Raw genomic sequence first — 13,653 nt, forward strand, 5'->3', positions numbered from 1 at the left:
TTCTAATGTTTTCCTACCCAAATCACCTTCATCTCTTGTTCTGGATTTTGCCATGAATGATATTTGGTGAAATAACCTACTGAATAATTATCCAAGATGGACACAGTTTTACCACAAGTAATAAGAATTATAATTTTTTAAATTCTAAAATGCTAAATATTTTTACATTACATTGACATGTCTGGTGAAGATTGGTAAGCCTCACTTTCATTTACAGACAGAAAAAAAAAAGCTGTTAGTAGCTTTGATTTCTTCTTTGGGTCCACTTGTTTTTCTTTGGGTCTGCCAGAATGCCTAGTGTGCCTATCAGATTCGGCTAATCTTTTGTTTGGATGAAGGTCATTGTATTGACTGTCTGACTCGAGTCTTGTCGAATACAGAAGACCTCCCCACAAGCTGAGTGCCACTGATTGATTGGTCAGTAGATAAACTGTAGTCTCTCTGAAACCCGTCACAGTCGCTTTCTGCAAGATAATGTGAGGCTTGAGGAAAAATGTAGCAGTGAAAACCTCAGGGTGAATGTGTTGCATTTTCTAAACCTTATAAAAGTATTCATACCCCTAAGACTTTTAAACATTTAGGAAGATTAAAACCATAAACATCAAAGTAGTCCATAAATAGAAAGTGGAAGAAACATCGTCCCCACATGGATCAATAGTTTTTCATGTTCATCTTTAACTGCAAATGCAAATGCAGCTGAAAGAATTTTTGGGGTTTGTGTCTGCTGGTTTTAGACTAGACAGAAATTACATGTCTGTTAAAAGCTATGCAGGACTTTAAAGAAAAAAGGAAAAAAAAAGACTTCATAACTAATGTTTTTTTTTCCCTTATTTTTTTAAGTGAAGCAAATTAATGTTGGTGGTCTGTTTTTAGTTTAGTATTTAGAGTGCGTGCGGTTTTCTTTATCAGATTCGGCTGAGAAATGAGAATGAAAATTGGAAATGAAAGGAAGGATGATGCCATCTAGTGGCTGCCTTCATTAATAAATTGTCATTAACATGTCTACTGGTTATTCACTGTTGTCTGAAGGTTATGTTGGGATTATGCTGTGCATGTTTTTGTGTGGCACGTGAGTAATGGAGCAGAGTTATCTTTATTTTCCCGCGGTTCCACCCTGCGGTATTCTCATCCAAAGCTTCTGAATTGTGTGCCTGACAGTGCACAGATTATTCTCAGAAAAAAATGGAAGCTTTTTAATGTGGATGACTTCAAGAGCACAGGAAAAAGAGTGTTATAACAATTGCATTGTTACAAATTTTAGAATAGCTTGAATACATACGTAGCCATACATTAAAGTTTGACCACTTCTTATCTGCAGCTACCTGTAGTGCAGTGAGGATTGTTATGAGCTGTGTGTCAGAGCTCACTGAGTCAGTTTTTTACTGTAACTGCATGACAAAGCAAATGTTAAAAATCCTGTTTGGTGCATGCCTGCACCGCTCTCGCTTCCCCAGCTCACTGCTCCCGTTGAAAACAATTAGCCAGTCCGTTATGTTTACCCTGCACCTAAATCATGTTTTCATGAGTGTTTGCATGCTGCAGTATTTCGCCTGCTACGAGAGAGATATCTTCCGACTCTCTAAGTGACAGTGACATGTGTGTATTAACGGAGAGGCTGTGTGTTAATTGGCAGCTGTTGGCTTGTGGTTTGATGCAAATGCGTTGTGAGCGTCACAGGGACTCCAGTTTAACCTTGAAAGCAAGAGGACACACAGCAAGTTGCTCTGTGTGTGTGCGTGTGTGTGTGTGTTTGAGAGAGAGAGCGAGAGAGACTTCCCACAAGTAATAAGAAAATATTTGATTCTTAAATGGACCCACGTTGTAGATGGATGATGAAATTAAGTGAAAGTAGATACACATTCCTGGAGTGCTGGGGAGACTTTCTCCATTGTCTGGGCAATAATTCAAGGATGCTTTAATCAGTTTTCTTTCTGCTGCTTTTGTGAATGATTAAAGAGCATTGGTTCTTATAATACGTACTTATTCTGCAAAATTATAAAACAGAGGGGGAATTAAAATAATTAAGTTCAACTTGGAGTAGGTTATACTTACATTAGTTCTTGTCTGCAGCTGCACAACGTCATTCCTGACATTTCAAGTGTTTTCTTGGGTTTTATGATCCTGAATATGCACCAATGTTAAAACACAGAGACCTTCACAGAATAGTTAGCTTCTGAGCAGAATTTAAAAAATGTATATAAATATCCTCTTCTTTCCTCATCACAATTATTCCATACTTTATAAAATGTATTTTCTGAGACAAAATAAGAAGTTGAAGGGGGATAAGTATTTTTGCAAGGCAAAAAGAAACCATGCATGCAGACCACCATGATTTGTGTTTGTTTTCATCTGATTTCAGCATTTCTGTTTGTCTCCAGATAGTAATTAATGCAACAAAACTTTTTTTCTTTTTTCTTTATTTGCTGGAGTGTTGGATAATCAATATGAAATTCATTAGCAGGTCAACTCCAACACTACCAGCAATATATAAACACACGACTGGAATAAAATATAGTCAAATTTAAATTATTCATCATAACCATTCGGTTATCAGCACACTCAATCCTTGCATAACTAAACAAAAACTCCTCATCGGCATTAGACCGGATGTCCTCTAGTGATGAGTCACTGTGTGTTTAATACATTGTGTGATTGTCTTCAGTTGAAAGAAATGAAGTGAAACTGAGTGCACAGCTGTCCTGCTGCGTCTGTGAGCTAAATCCACCTGTCAGCGTCTCGGTCATGGAGACTCACCATTAGAAAATGTACATGTGTCCACTTTATTTCTCATTCTGTCTTTTCAAGCTGTGCAAAGAAGGTGCAGTTGTTTGTTTCGGCCTCACCTCCTTCCTCCACACACGTTTTATACCTTTTCCTCAACACGTACATAATCACATATACAGATATAAACTAACCCCTGTACTGTCAGATAATGAGAGGTGGACAAGGAGGTTTTTTTTTGTTTTTTTTTTGCATATTGACTCAACATTCTGTAGCATTGTGTTGTTGTCTCTCCCTCTGGAACTGAATGTCTCCCGAGATCTGTCTTCTGAGCTTCCTACGCTGATAAAAGACAAAGCGGCGCAGGCTTAGGCAGCGAGAAGTCTGTGTTGTCGCAGCTAAGACCCAACTCGGACGACAAAGAAGAAAAGGCCAAGCCTTCGTGTTTCTCGAATGATAAGGCTAAAGTGGTAAAAGGTGAGAGCTCAGAGAGTAATGCTCGAGCTTTGCTGCAGTAATCGATGCTCCCCTGAAACTTCCACCTCACGAGAAATGTGCTTTCATGTCTTCAGAGGACATTACATTGACTTACTATTATTTCTTAGTCTCTTTAACCTTTACTTTTAGGTAATGTTCAAGTTCAGCCAGCTCACAAAGTTTCTTGGGAAAGTTTTATTTCTAATCCCTCGTGTAAGGAATAAACTAATGTACATAGGTAGATTTAACAGTTTTGGATAAAAAAATAAAAAAATAAAATTATATGGCATTTTACAGACTCAACTCACTGGTACATATAGTTTGTAAGGCATTGTGCAGCTGCTCTAACCGTCTCAAATATAGCTATAATCTTGTTCTAATCATAAACCTAAAGCCAAATCTTGACCCATATGTAACTAGTGAAGAGCCTGCTGCTTGAAGCAATAAGGAATGAAAGTTCACCTTGAAACACATAGTAAGACAAAGTTGGTTATTTACATCCCATCCCTGGAGGCTGTTTGCCACCTCACTCTTAGACGGGGCCTGCTGCCTCGCTGTCTCATTATTTCTCACCATTATCCCGCTTGTTTTACTACTGCCACTAATGTCTGACTCCATCAAAACTCAGCAAGGATCATCTCCCCCGTCAGCCAACACAGGGAAGTATAACCTACTCCACTTCTGCAGTCTATGGCTGTAGAAGTGAAAAATCAACAGCCCGTAAAAGACAAATTAGCTTAAAAACTGTGAGATTTTCTTAAACTAATCCAGTCCTGATAAATAAAAGATTAACAGGTGTACCATTTGAACTTTTTCACATTTTTTCCCACATATTTGTGATTCTATTTACTATGAAATTAAAAAGCAAATAATTGAAATTAGAAACATGTGCCTAAAATATTCCACTTTACTGATTATGATTATATATATATATATATATATATATATATATATATATATTTTTTTTTTTAAGGCCTCAGAAATTTGTATGTGAGCAACTATTTTATTTCACTGTGGCTGTCACTTAATGATGCCTCCAAGCCACCAGCTCATAGAGGTCCTAAAGAAGAAGCCTTCTCTTTGAAGGTCAGGCCAAGTCAATATTTAAGCATGGCTAAGAAAGCACATGTTGAGGCAGATTTATAAACTGTGCCTGAGCCTGTGTACGCACTTCAGAATTCAACACTGGCAGCAGCGCAGAGAGGCAAGTCCCTATTCAGAGCAAAGGCTTAGGTTGACATTTACACCAGAGGGGATCAGAGGATCGTGCGTATGCATGTGTGGGCATGCCGTCATGTGAGGTGTGGCAGTGAAAGGATGGCAGCTAATGCTGTAATTCCATTTTAATGAAGAACTTTTTTCCCCTCCTTCCCCTTCAGTTTACTCTCCCTCTAAGACTGCACATCCCAACAGATGTTTATTATTAAACTGTAGTGTCTGTATGTAACATGGTGCTGTAGGCACCGTAGCTCAATTGGTATATTTTGTTTTTATCTATTCCCCATAGTTGGTCTGTGTCCCTACTGAGAATTGTTCCCTTATGCTGTTTAAATGTGAAGATTTTCAATGCCGTCCAAATGGCAGCATTTTGTCATGTTATTTTAGCAAACATATCGTTCCAGTGACAGACAGTATAAGAAAAGTCTTCATGTTAAGTTTCTTTGAGTATATCCGGTGCTCCAACCTGTGAGGGCTTTTTAAGTTTCTTCTTCTGCATGTGGAATCATTCCTTATCTGGATTTGAAACCAGATGTCTGACTTGGCTGTTCAAGAAATGAGGAGCTCCTGCGTTCCAGCAGCATTATTGGCATAACTATCTTGTTGCAGGACGATGCACTCTCCAATGAGTTTGGAGGAATTTATTGGAAACCAGGCAGATGTTTCTGCACAACTCGCAATTCGTTGGGGCAACCTGCCCTCAGCAGTTCCTATTATCAATTGGCACACCCAACCTTGATTTTACTAAAGAACCCTACGTGATTTGCATCTTGAGCGTTTGTTTTTCTTCTTGTCAAATCATCTTTCCATTTAACAGACTTTTGAATAATTGTGCAGGATCTTTAGAGTAAAGTGTAAACTGCATAACCTTTGCGTCTTGTAGTTACGCATCTGCATTTCTTTAAATATGCAGGATGTAGACTTTTTCTAATCCACTGAAAGGTTGCTAAGAGGTTTTTTTTTCCTATTCATTACCATATAGATAATTCTTCAGTCCTCAATGTTGAGGGTCTCCTTCGGAGTGATAGTCTGTTTGTAATTACCAAGCTCGACAGCACATTTGTTCTTCTCTGGTTTGTCTGGTGACATTCTGGAGTTTCACTGGGACAGTTTTTCCTCCATATGATGAACAACAATAATTACAGAAGCAAGGCCTGTTATTGGTCTTTCTGACCAACTGGAGCAATTAATCACACTTGGATTATCACAGACACCAGGGAAGTCCAGTGTTCCAAATATTCCGGTGCCCTCACGTGAGTGGAATTGAAAAGTAAACGAAGAACCGTAACGTACACTTATTAATCGCTGAATGGTTTGATTCTATATTTTTAAATGATGAGCAGAGCTCAAAGAAATGTGTGTCTTTGTCCCAAAAAGTGTAAAAACCACTGTATACTGTTGATGGCTACAAACATCAGCAAAGTCTTCCTGAGCACATTCTTATTTCCCTTTATCTCAAAGATTGATTATTGAACTGTACAAAGAAGAAATAAATCACAAAATACTTTTAATATGTTAATGCTGCATAAATCTACCAAAATAATGTACCAGTGGGCAATAACTTATATTGTGCCTCACAAACCCTTTTCTGTAGCCAGTGAAATAGTTGGTACAGTTGGATTGTTTTGCTTAATAAATAAAATCATCCCTTGGAATCTGCATTTTCTGCTCTCTTTGGCTACCTTTTGTTTGATATTCAAATAAGTAGCTGTCTCTTGAACCACTTCAATCATTTGACGTTCCAGTCTCAATGCTTGGCCTCAACTGGCATATGTGTATGAAGCAGGATCTATAGTTAGCTGGCTGCGGGGATACACACAATTTCCTCAAATAGCATCACAGTGACAGCTGGAATTGCTGTTTAATTGCCTCATATTGGAGATGATTGCATTAATTCAGCGGCGCAGACTCAGTTTACACAATAGAGCCTGGAGGTGTTGGGCTGCCAATAAAACAGGAGTCTAAGTTTCATCCCTCTATATTGGATTGTGCAATGGCCTTTGCCAATCACCAGGGATAATTGCTCAGCTTAATTTACCATCAGAGGCCGAAGGATGAGAGGGGGCCCTCCATAAGGTCGCTCCATTTATGCTCTGCAAGGGGGGAAAAAAAAAAATTAAAATCCCTCAAAATCCTCTTTCAACAGTCCTGAGCTAGATTTCGCAGCAGGCCCGCGTTAGCTTTAGGATTATGTTAACACGTCCTGACAGACCTTCACTTCTAATATGTGGATAAAGGTGGCGCTTCACGTGTCGTCTCACACCAGTCCTGTGGCCCTGGCAAGGTCGCTGTGAAATACTGATATGATAAAGTGTGAATTGATTCAAGCTAACACAAACAGCAGGTGGCTGCACAGGGGAATCATTGATAACCTGCGCAGAGCTCCGTTATTGATTATTACTCTCTCAGACAACAGGAGCCATGTTTCTGCTGCGCACAGAGATGCGTAATTGTGTGCTCTCTGGTTTACTTGTATTTAAACTGCCCAGGTGATAAACACCAAACGGCTGCTTTGGTTCTAGGGAACAAAGAGACATAATTGCTAGCAACATTTTTAGCAAAGTTTGGTGTTCGTTTTGGTACAAGAAAAATCCAGTATAAAGTTTGCGGTTGTAATATTTACAAAATGTGTAAAAGTTCAAGCCGTACAGATACTTTTGCAAGCCACCGCATTTACTTTTAAATGTAGACAAACCCAGAAGAGAAACATTAAACTCTGGATAGGCCTCTGACTGACTGTATCGGACTCCTGCCCCTGATTCTGCAGAGCACTAACAGCAGTGGCTGTCTCAAATCACTGAGTCAGTGAAGCTGATCTGAGGCCAGTGTGCTCTTCACCTCTCATGCCTCTTCAATCTCCAGATGACTGGCTCAAGTCAACTTAATACCGACTGCGGCTTCTTTCTGAACCTGAATCTGTCCGTGGAGGGGCTCAGCATCACAGCATTGGCGGCACTGGCAATGCCCTTTGGTTTATTAGTGGCATCCATCTGCTCCACTCTGTTTATATGCGTGTGGGTGTGTGTGTGGGTGTGTGTGCGGTTTGATGACCATCCTATCGCCTTGGCTGATTATTGGAAACCAGCTGTGCTGCCCCGAGTGGCGACAAGCTGACGTGTCATGTCTATCCCCTGAGCTGTTTGCACAAACATCCTTGCATGTGCTCACAGGCTCCATCAGTATGAGCCTTTTCTGGCATTTTAAGCACTTATGACCTTTTGACATAAAAATAAATAAAGATAGAAATCCAATATAACAGCACATCTTCCCAGGAGACGCACGTTTTCTCTTATGTTCTAGTCGGGTCTCTCCGCTGCCTTTCTAATCAGGAGCTGTGTGAACACAATGAAGGCTTTACCCTGTTTTCAATATCTCCGCCTCCACCGCTTCATCTTTTCCATCAATATTTATAAGCCTCACCACGGCCACAGCAGTGAGGACAGTGAGGTGGGGCATTTACAGATGTGCCATTCAGCTGCGTTTCACATGAAACGCATCCACATACGTGTCTGACATTAAAAACACACCGCGCCTAATTCCCTCAAGGGCGACGGCTCGTTAACAGCTGTGTATGTATAATCTATGTGGAATCCTTTTTTTTTTTTTCTCCTGCTTTGTACATTTCCACCTTGGTCACTGGCTGTTTGTGTGACTGGAACACCCATGTGACAAATGGCTTTTTGCACGAGCGTCTTCTACACATTTCCTTTTAATCAGCAGCCCCAGGCGCCGAGCGAGTTTCTTGAGCTGATGATGTATGTCCGCACATTTCTTGGACAATCACTTGCAGGATGGAGCGGCAGCTGGACAACGGCAGGGAGGTTCGGGGTCATAAATGTTAAACTCAGGTGGGCTCTGATGTGCGTGATTAACTACAGCTGCCAGGAAGGGCAGAAGGCCACATCCCTCCAGTCCTTCTGCATGACAGGCACACGCCCGACTCTCTGCAACCTGACATTCTCCCTCCTTACATGTCCCCCTGGGTTTTTCACTTTCTCCAGACAGCACAGGGACTTTGTTGCTGTAGGGGTCACACAGGGCTTGCTGTGATGCCGAGTGCTGGGACTGGATCAGTCCTAGACGTGCGGGAGTGCGACAAGGTCCATTCCTGTTCGGTCATCTGTGAGATTTTAAGGGGATAAGTTCACTTGAGGGTATTTTGTATACCAAGATGCTTATTCTACATGGTTTTATGCAGACAATATATATAAATTACAGTGACAATTCAGACCTTAAAGTTTTTTTTTTCTTTCACAATACAGCCACAAATATGAATGTATTTCATTGAGATTAAGTTTTCTTCTTTACCCTCATTTTTTTTTAGGCTAGTATTCCAAGCTAAATCGAACAATGACGTGATCATACACCTAAACTGACAACCTGAGAAAGGAGAGAATAAATCAGTGGTGCAGCAAAGAGGCAACTGTGGAGAATCTGCAAACTACCACTGCTGAGCTGGGAGAATCATGTTCACAGGGCAGCTATTAAAGGTGTGCTCCTCCAATCTGACCTTTTTGTAAGAGTGGCTAGAAGGAAACTTCAGAAAGAAAGCCATAAGTCCAGTTCGACATAAGCCATGCAGGGGGATGCTGCAAAAACATGGAAGCATGTGCTCTGGTCAGACCAAACCAAAATTGAGCGATTTGGGTTATTGTTTTTTTTTGCCTTTTGCTAGCTTTTTATTGCGCAAAGTAGAAAAACTAACACTTCACATGAGGGAGAAAAAGACCTCAAATAATTTCCAGCAATAACTGTAGCTAAAAGCAATTGTAAAACTTATTGTTTCATGCAAATGCATGCCACACGATTCAAATGTTTCCATTTTTCTATTTAAAAAAACAGCTGCAAATGTTGTCCTCTTTATTATCATTATGTATAAATATGTTGTGTCTGTCAAATTTAAATAATTGCATTGCAGTTTGCATTTTCAATGGGGACATGGATACTTTTACAAAAAACTGTAAATAGATTGAGGACCTTATATGTTAAAGACCATCCAGATTTCCACTTCTGAAAGAAAAGATGGATGGGTGCTTATTTAAATATATAGCCTAATGTGATTGAATAATCTTAAACCTTATGCCATCCACTGCATAATGCATACAAATTAGCTGATTTTGATAGATCTTTACATGTCTGACAATACACCTCGCCATCCGTGTTTCCATAAAAATATTACAACCCAAAACAAAATGTAAAAGAATTATTCCGACTCAGCTGCTCTTTATTTAATCCAAATTACGTAAAACCACCATGACTGTTGGTTTTGCACACATATAAGTCAGTCCACCATTTGAATGCAGCAGCTTGCTTGATGCACTCGAGAGTTTTTACTGTAATTGTTTTTGGCTCATCTGTCAGCACCTCTGACTCGCAATTAGCACTAGATTATTTCCTCAACCATTCACACTGAAATCCTATTTTTCCGTTTTTCTGGCTTGTTTGCTTGGATCAATATTCAAACAGTGCCAAAGCTGCAGAGGTGAGGAGTAGCCTGCTGATTGTATTCATCTGCATAAGTGCTGCATACAGTGAAAGAGGATTTTCTGTTTGTACTCTCTTAATGTATTCAAGAGGAATGAAGCCACATTTTTGAAGCTTAAAAGATATGAGAGCAATTTAGAATGACAAATATAAATCGTGTCTATTGTGAAGTACATATAAATATATATTTGTAAAATACCTTCAAGTAGGTTTTAAAGAGTCTACAGATAGCGTCACCACTTGCGTTTCAAAGGAGAAGCTACATTCGTGTCCATTTTCAGACACTTTCTATAGAAAGTTAAGTGGGCAAATTTTCCAAAATATTCCAAATTGTAACTTTTTTGTAAAAATAATGCTTATGGCAATTATTTGGACATTTGGGGTTCTCTAAGCAAACATATTCCATAAATAACCATATCATTGTCATTGTGTACATAGCATGCGCAATAACAATAAAGGCAATTTATGTCTGCTATTGTAGAAACGTCATGGGCAAAAATCCATGTGATCTTTGCTAGTCATTAATATTACACACCAAACACATTTACCTGATGATCTCATCTGTAATGGCTAAATTCAGGCTCAGAAATGTGGTTTCGGTGGTTGAAAACATCTGTGCATGTGATGGAGAAATGCACAGTGTGGGCAGAGGGTGTGGCCTCAATTGTCCTGCAGTAAGCAGCCTGCTGTGTGCAGCGTAGATATTCCCAAGTATACTTTCATGAAACATAGTTGAATTTCATAAATTCGTATCATTTTTTTTTCCAACCAAAAACAACTTAACAGCGTTAACCTTCAGTGTTCAATGTCTTAAATTCCAGCTTTATTCCAATATATTCATGTTAATTGCCACGGAAAGTTTCCAACCTTGAATATTCCCTGGGGTTTTGAAAACCCAATCATCACAGTGCATCACGTACTAGTTTCACAAAAAAAAAAAAAAAACTAGTGGTTAAAGCCTGAAGTTTTACGGTTATGAACACTTCTGGTCGCCTTAAAGAATTCACGCAGGCAATGAGTAAATAAATCCTGCTTTATGAGAGATTTTATTTCCCAAAATAAACACAGTCTCCTTGTTCTGCTGCTTTTCAGCTATGACTCTGCATGACAAATCAGAAAAACATTGTCAGACAAAAAAAAAATAAAGAAAGAAACCCCCAACAGTGCAGGCACAGTGCAAAGCCCTTATCAACACGTGCAAACACAGCAGCCAGCCAGCAAATCCAACGCACACAAATGCATATGACGCAGCCAGATGAATGGCCTGGCCACGACACAATGGTGCTAAATTAAATCAGCGATGTCGATGTGGCCCAAAGCTCTCCCCCCTTGCAACAACATGCACTCACACGCAACCGAGGATCGACTAATAAGGCAGCTTTGTCTGCACGGTGATGCATTTAGGATCAGGTGATATCGGCCGGGGCCTGGAAGATGTGAGTAGTCGATCTCGGCTCATTATGCAAATAAGCATAGCAACAATTGTTCTCAAGCCCCGCCGCTCTGATTCCTGAAATAATGATTTGCTCCCCAGACCTTTTAAAATCTTTTGCGTGCCCTTCTATTTAAAGATCAGCTCACACAGGAAGGCAATTGAACAAGCCAGAATGGAAAAGGATTTATTTGTTTTTTTTGTTTGTTTTTTTTTTTACTTTTTGCCAGACTAAGCATCAGGTGTTAGGGTACAAACACGCCTATTACTTCCACTGCTTCACCTCTGTCCCTACAGCCAGCAGGCACCTGTCTAACATGGGCCAGTTAGTAAACAGGTGGGAACATCAGTGTCACTCAGGCATGAGCTGCCCCAGTTGAGCTTGTCAAACCTCATTTGTTCATCTGCGACCTTACTAACGTACACAGTTGAAGTGGGGTCATGAACTCAACCTAGTTTGGAAAACAGGACGATGGCTGACGTTTTCCAGAAAGTCATTGATTGTTGGCTGACAGAACAAAGGGGATTAATGTCTTATATGTTTAATAGCCTTTTGGAGAATTGATTGAGAAACGCAAGTCAAATTACCTTATCTTTATTTAGAAAAAAAAAAATGTTAACCCATGAGTCCAGTCGAGATTAGTTTGAGTAAAAACATTGAAATTAATGCATCGCTCTTTTTGGCAGCTAAGGTTTTAGCCACACATAGACATCATTAAACGTAGATGCTGTTTTACCTTTCCCTTTTAATAAGGATTTACTGGGAAATATTTTTATTTTAATCTTTAATATGCAGAACTTTAATTTTTTTTTTCAGTCTGATGACATCATTTTTAAATATTGAATCAGTTACTCGAATGCAGTTTCTTAGCTTTCGAGTAACCTTTTTATTAAATTCTTTTTTGATCTTGAGTAATTGGACGGTTACTTTCTACTTTTACTTGAGTAAAATATGTTGAAGTACCGCTGCTCTTACTTGAGGACAATTTTTGTCAACTCTGTCCGCCTCTGATTCTGGGTTTTATAGTTAAATTAACAATCACTTGCTAATTTAGAATACTAGAAGGCAAAAACACATTTTTAAAAAATTAAATAACGGTACGTTTTTGAATATTTTCGTGAAGATGTTTCGATTAAAATTAGTCTTAGTTTTGCATCATTGTTAGGCCAAACAGCCGTTACGAGATCAAACGGAGATCAAACAGTTATAAGACTGTTTTTCATGTCTATTCTGGGATGTCAAACTAATCCTTATTAAAATACAGTCTTCAGATCATTATTGTTATGTTCAAAACTTTCCTCACAACCAGTTTTCCTTTGCAGATACTAACTGAGATAAAGGTCTTGACTCTGACAGAGTCTCTCTCATGATGGCTCTCTATCAACAATTTCCTGACCACAGTGACGTCGTCTTTCTCATAATCGTCTTATTAAAAGCAACTGTGCTGCCCAAGGCCTGGATTTCATACAGACAACCGGATGCTTTCTGCCAGAATCCTAATGCATTATTCTGTTTGCTTTAACAAAATTGCCAAGCTCATTGACTGAACATTGCAATTGTGCCCACACTTAAAACAGCAGCATGAAAACAGGAAACATGTTAATTTATCTTGGGGGAAAAAATAACGGTGGTCTTTGGCGTGGTTTTCTGCTCTGGTTTAGTATGCCTCTGAGCCCGCCCACCAGCGGTGGGCACAGGTGATGGTTGAAGCTGGTAACTAAGGTTTGTGATTTACAAAACCTTTTATTGTGGTAGTAAAAAGGGGACAAAATATGCAGTTAATGCCAAGGAGACTCATGGTGGTGGGTTATGAGCATACAGTTGTTTTCATGTAAGAACATGTGTGGCTGTGCTCTGTTTTTTTTTTTTACCTTTCATTTTTCAGTACAAAGTCTCAGTTTGTGTCAGAAGCAGTGGATTTTGTATTTCACCATCTACTTTGAAACATGCAGGGTACCCCATCCTGGGGCCCCTTTTCACTGATATCTACAGCCTCCTGCCAGCTCAGATTATAACAAGTAATAGCTACCATACGTATGCAGATGATACACAGCTGTAATACAATGAACACTTGCATAGATTAAAGAAAGCAGATGCTTAAAACAAAAGAGGGAAATTAAGAGTCAGTACACAGCTTCAGCTTTTACAGCTAAAAACTACCGAACAATCAGAACCAGAATCTTGGTGTAATAATGGACTAAAGCCTGACCCTTCAGAGACACAAGAAGACAGTTATAAAGTTGGTCTTCTATCACCTGAAGAACTTTTCCAGCACTAAAGTACGATGACATCTCAGCAAGAGTTTGAGAAACTCGTCAAT

The sequence above is a fragment of the Poecilia reticulata genome, chromosome 21 (genome assembly GCF_904066995.2).
Source record: "Poecilia reticulata chromosome 21, P_reticulata-male-v2, whole genome shotgun sequence".
Taxonomy (NCBI): Eukaryota; Metazoa; Chordata; class Actinopteri; order Cyprinodontiformes; family Poeciliidae; genus Poecilia; species Poecilia reticulata.